Raw genomic sequence first — 6,511 nt, 5'->3', positions numbered from 1 at the left:
AGGGTGGGTTTGGGTGGGAAATTGATTTTGAATTTTGAAGGTAGGTGGAATTTATTGGGTAGGTTTATGGGGAAGAGTGGGTGGATGTGAGTGGTGAAGGGTTAATAGGGAAGAGTGTTTATTGGGAATAAAGGATGATTGAGAAGAGAGAAGAGAGTGAGTGGAGGTAGGTGGGGATCCTGTGGGGTCCACAGATCCTGAGGTGATTCTGTGGGGTCCACAGATCCTGAGGTGTTCAAGGATTTACAACCTTGCACCAAATTAGGCATGTAAAATACCCTTGCACACAACTCTGGGCGTTCAGCGCCAGGTTGGTGCCCATTTTGGGTGTTCAACGCCCATTTGTTGCCATTTCTGGCGTTGAACGCCAGAACCATGCTTGTTCTGGGCGTTCAGCGCCAGCTCTTCTCCAGGGTGCAATTCTGGCGTTCAGCGCCCAGATGCTGCCCATTTTTTCTTCAGAAGAGGAATACTCATCAGAGCTCATGAATGGCATAAGGAGGTTTAATGGAATCTCTATGGTCTCTAGATGAGCCTCAGAGTCCTTTAGTTCCTCATAGGGAAGCTCCTTATTGATCACTGGACGTCCCAGGAGGTCGTCTTCCTTGGGATTCATGTCCTCTCCTTCCCTTACAGGTTCGGCCATGGTGATTAATTCAATGGCCTTGCACTCTCCTTTTGGATTCTCTTCTGTATTGCTTGGGAGAGTACTAGGAGGGATTTCAGTGATCCTTTTTTAGCGCCCAGATACTGCCCATTTTGGGCGTTCAGCGCCAGAACCATGCTCTGTTCTAGCGTTGAACGCCAGACAGGTGCTTCCTCCAGGGTGTGATTTTTCTTCCGCTGTTTTTGATTCTGTTTCTAAATTTTTCGTTTATTTTGTGACTCTACATGATCATGAACCTAAGAAAACATGAAAAACAAAAATAAAATTAGATAAATAAATATTGGGTTGCCTCCCAACTCAATAGCTTGACAGTGGGCTCTCATGGAGCCTCACAGATGTGCAGAGCTTTGTTGAGACCTCCCAACACCAAACTTAGAGTTTGGATATGGGGGTTTGACACCAAAATTAGAGTTTGGTTGTGGCCTCCCAACACCAAACTTAGATTTTGACTGTGGGGGATTTTGTTTGACTCTGCTTTGAGAGAAGCTTTTTCTGCTTCCTCTCCATGGATGCAGAGAGAGATCCTTGAGTTGTAAACACAAGGTTATCCTCATTTAGTTGAAGGATTAATTCCCCTCTGTCCACATCAATCACATGCTTGCATTCCATTCAGACTCTGAGAAATTATATTGACTTGCTGAGTCAATATTTTGTTCTGAGCCAATATGGCATTCAGAGTATCAATTTCAAGAACTCCCTTCTTCATAGGCGTCCCATTACTCACAGGATTCCTCTCAGAAGTGTACATGAACTGGTTATTAGCAACCATGTCAAGGAGTTCTTGAGCTTCTGCAGGCGTTTTCTTTAGGTGAATGGATCCACCTGCAGAAGTATCCAATGACATCTTTGATAGCTCAGATAAACCATCATAGAATATATCCAGGATGGTCCATTCTGAAAGCATGTCAGAAGGACACTTTTTGGTCAGTTGCTTGTATCTTTCCCAAGCTTCATAGAGGGATTCACCTTCTTTCTGTCTGAAGGTTTGAACATTAGCTCTAAGCTTGCTCAGCTTTTGAGGAGGAAAGAACTTGGCTAAGAAAGCCGTGACCAGCTTATCCCAAGAGTTCAGGCTATCTTTGGGTTGAGAGTCCAACCACACTCTAGCTCTGTCTCTTACAGCAAAAGGGAAAAGCATGAGCCTGTAGACTTCAGGATCTACTCCATTAGTCTTAACAGTATCACAGATCTGCAAGAATTCAGTTAAGAACTGAAAAGGATCTTCAGATGGAAGTCCATGAAACTTGCAGTTCTGCTACATCAGAGAAACTAGCTGAGGTTTCAGCTCAAAATTGTTTGCTCCAATGGTAGGGATGGAGATGCTTCTTCCATGTAAATTGGAATTTGGTGCAGTAAAGTCACCAAGCATCCTCCTTGCATTATTATTATTTTTGGCTACCATCTCTTCTTCCTGTTCGAAAATTTCTGAAAGGTTATCTCTGGATTGTTGTAATTTAGCTTCTCTTAGTTTCCTCTTTAGAGTCCTTTCAGGTTCTGGATCTGCTTCAACAAGAATATTCTTGTCCTTGCTCCTGCTCATATGACAAAGAAGAGGGCACAGAAATAATAATAATAATAATAATAGGGATCCTTTATACCACAGTATAGAGGTCCCTGTGTGAGTAGAAGAAAAGAAGAAGAAAATCTGAACTCAGATAGAGAGAGGGAGTTCGGATTTTTTTGGTGAGTGATGTGAGAAAGAGATGTTAGTGGATGAATAAATAAATAGAATAATATGAGAGAGGGAAAATTTCGAAAATAATTTTTTGAAAAAGAGTTAGTGATTTTCGAAAATAGTTTTTGAAAAAGGTTAGTAGTTTTTTGAAAATAGAAAATTAAAATAATAAAAAAGAAATTTTGAAAAAGAGGGAAGATATTTTCAAAAATTAGAGAGAGAGAGTTAGTTAGGTGGTTTTGAAAAAGATAAGAGACAAACAAAAAGTTAGTTAGTTAGTTGAAACAAATTTTGAAAATCAATTTTGAAAAGCTAAGAAGATAGGAAGTTAGAAAAGATATTTTGAAGTCAAATTTTTTAAAAGGATAAGATAAGAAGATATTTTTGAAAAGATATGATTGAAATTAGTTTTGAAAAAGATTTGATTTTTAAAATCACAATTAATGACTTGATTCACAAGAATTCACAAGATATGATTCTAGAACTTAAAGTTTGAATCTTTCTTAACAAACAAGTAACAAACTTGAAATATTTGAATCAAAACATTAATTGATGATGTTATTTTCGAAAATTATGATATAAAATTAAGAAAAAGATTTTTGAAAAATATTTTTGGAATTTTCGAAAATAACTAAGAAAAATGAAAAAGATTTTAATTTTTTTTGAAAAAAATTTTGAAAAAGATAAGATTTTCAAATTGAAAATTTGGTTTGACTCATAAGAAACAACTTGATTTTAAAATTTTTTGAAAAAGTCAACTCAAATTTTCGAATTTGATGAGAGAAAAAAGGGGAAGATATTTTTTTTTTTTTTTTGAATTTTTAATGATGAGAGAGAGAAACAATGAAAATGCTCAATGCATGGAGATTTTAGATCAAAACATGTGATGAATGCAAGAATGCTATGAATGTCAAGATGAACACCAAGAACACTATGAAGATCATGATAAACATCAAGAACTTATTTTTGAAAAATTTTTAATGCAAATAAAACATGCAAGACACCAAGCTTAGAATTCTTTAATGCTTAGACATTAAGAATTCAAGAATGCATATGAAAAAACAAGAAAAGACACAAAACATGCAAATGCAAAGATCAAACAAGAAGACTTACCGAGAACAACTTGAAGATCATGAAGAATACTATGAATGCATGATTTTTCGAAAAATGCAAGATGAATATGCAACTGACACCAAACTTAAAACATGACTCAAGACTCAAACAAGAAACATGAAATATTTTTTATTTTTATGATTTTCTATTTTTTTTTTTTTTTGGATTTTTTTCGAAAATTAATTTGAAAAAGAAAAATAAGGATTCCAAAATTTTTAATATGAATTCCAGGAATCTTATGCTCTTTAGTCTAAAGCTCCAATCTGAGGGTTAGGCATGGCTTAATAGCCAGCCAAGCTTTAGTATGTAATTACATGCATCAGCTAATTTGCTAAGAAGACAAAGAAGCTCTTCTCTTGAGTATAAGTGAAAAAATGGTCCGATTCGCTGTCACTGCATGGCTAATCATCTGGAGGTTCTCGATCATACTGGAATAGGATTTACTATCCTTTTGCGTCTGTCACTACGCCCAGCACTCGCGAGTTTGAAGCTCGTCACAGTCATTCAATCCCAGAGTCCTACTCGGAATACCGCAGACAAGGTTTAGACTTTCCAGACTCTCATGAATGCCGCCATCAATCTAGCTTATACCACGAAGATTCTGATTAAGAGATCCAAGAGATACTCATCCAATCGAAGGTAGAACGGAAGTGGTTGTCAGGCACGCGTTCACAGGGAATGATGATGATTGTCACGTTCATCACATTCAGGTTGAAGTGCGAATGAATATCTTAGAAGCGAAATAAGATGAATTGAATAGAAAAACAGTAGTACTTTGCATTAATCTTTGAGGAACAGCAGAGCTCCACACCTTAATCTATGGAGTGCAGAAACTCTACCGTTGAAAAATACATAAGTGAATAAAGGGTAAGCATGGCCGAGTGGCCAGCCTCCCATGGAGGTCTAGAGATCTAAAAATGATCAAAAGATGTCTAATACAATAGTAAAAAGTCCTATTTATAATAAACTAGCTACTAGGGTTTACAGAAGTAAGTAATTGATGCATAAATCCACTTTCGGGGCCCACTTGGTGTGTTCTTGGGCTGAGCTTGAAGTCTACACGTGGAGAGGTCATTCTTGGAGTTGAACGCCAGCTTTTGTGCCATTTTGGGCGTTAAACTCCACTTTGCAACTTGTTTCTGGCGCTGGACGCCAGAATTGGGCAGAGAGCTGGCGTTGAACGCCAGTTTGCATCATCAAAACTTGGGCAAAGTATGGACTATTATATATTGTTGGAAAGTCCTGGATGTCTACTTTCCAACGCAATTGGAAGCGTTCCATTTTGAGTTCTGTAGCTCCAGAAAATCCATTTTGAGTGCAGGGAGGTCAGAATCCAACAGTATCAGCAGTCCTTCTTCAACCTCTAAATCTGATTTTTGCTCAAGTCCCTCAATTTCAGCCAGAAAATACCTGAAATCACAGAAAAACACACAAACTCATAGTAAAGTCCAGAAATATGAATTTAGCATAAAAACTAATGAAAACATCCCTAAAAGTAACTAGATTCTACTAAAAACATACTAAAAATAATGCCAAAAAGCGTATAAATTATCCGCTCATCAATTATGCATGTAGAATTATGGGGAGGTCATTAAAGGACTCCAACTGGCCATCACTCACAGTTGGAACCATGCTATCATGGAATCAAATTCTCTTGCTGCTATCAACTTCACTAAACATGGATGCCCTGCCTTTCACTCTTGTGCATCGCTTGTAGAAGAAATCCAAATCTTATCAAGTCGCATCCAGCAGGTGCATTGGAACCACATTCTCTTCGTGAAGCAAATTCAATAGCGGACATTCTAGCAAAGAAGGGGCAATCAATGCCGCTGGGTCTCCACATCCTCGAAGATTCTATCCCTGACATATTCAATGTTCTTTCCTCTGATTGTATGGGTTTTCTTAGATTGAAAGGGACTCTTTAGGTGGTGTTTTTTCTTGTATTTTGTTGTGTTTTTCCTTTCTGTGTGTTGTTTTCTTCTCTTGTTGGGGTCGTTGACACCCCTCTCTTCACCAAAAAAAAAAAAAACAAACAAAATCATTTGCAATTATCCAATTAAATTTGTAGGCATTCTAAATCTAAAACCATTACACTTTAAAAATAAATTCCCTACCTCAAAGTCGCATTAACAACGCAATCACGACAGCGGCAGCGGCATCAACCGAACGGCATCTCCGATGGTGGTTCCGGCCGCCACATAACGGTTCCCAGCAACAACAACAACAACTTGCAGCAGTTCCAAGCTAACAGAGAATACCGAGATAGAGCAAGACAAAGTGGAACAGTAGCTACGATGGCTTTCGGTGAGCTTAGCGGCAGTGAAAGGTTCTTTCACCACCATTGCGTTTCTTCCCACAGCAGACCCAACATCGGCGACAGCTCATCGGTGGCAACGACTTCCTCTGGCGGCGGCTCCGAGGGCAGCGATGACCATGGAGGCTTCAGCGACGGTGACTAGCTTCGACGGAGCTCTCCTGTCGCGTTCTCACTGCTCCGCGAACTCCTATCTCCCTCTCTCTTCGTGCTCATCGGCAGTGGCAGAAGTGGCAACGATGAACCCTAGCAGTGGCGGTGGTGGATTGATCGCGATGGAGGCACGGTGATGTCCCCTTCCTCTTGGCCTTTGCTCGCGTCACATCGTGCTCTTCTTCTCTTCTCTGTGGCAACATTAACGGTGGCAGAACAGACTCGGCGTGCACGTCGCGACGATGAGCTGGACGGTGGCAGCATCAGGATACGGCAACGAGCTGGGCGCGATGAGGTGCGGTGGCGGTGTGACTCCCTCCCTTCTTCTCCATTCTGGTTCGCAGCTCTTCTCTACTGTTGTGTCACGTTTGAGAGGGTGAAAGGGAAACGGGGTGGGGGTGCGGCTGCTGGGATGAGGGGGATTAGGGCTAGGAATTGGAAGCTAGGGTTTCTGATTTGGGAATTTAGGGTTAGGGTTAGATTTTTATAAAGGAATATGGATAAAATAGATATTTTGATAAAATAGGTGAGTAGAATAATAATTTTAAAATTAAATATATTCTATTTAAAAACATTCAAAAATACTATT

This window comes from Arachis ipaensis, chromosome B04, assembly GCF_000816755.2.
Source record: "Arachis ipaensis cultivar K30076 chromosome B04, Araip1.1, whole genome shotgun sequence".
Taxonomy (NCBI): domain Eukaryota; kingdom Viridiplantae; phylum Streptophyta; class Magnoliopsida; order Fabales; family Fabaceae; genus Arachis; species Arachis ipaensis.
Note: the sequence above shows the minus strand (reverse complement) of the source record.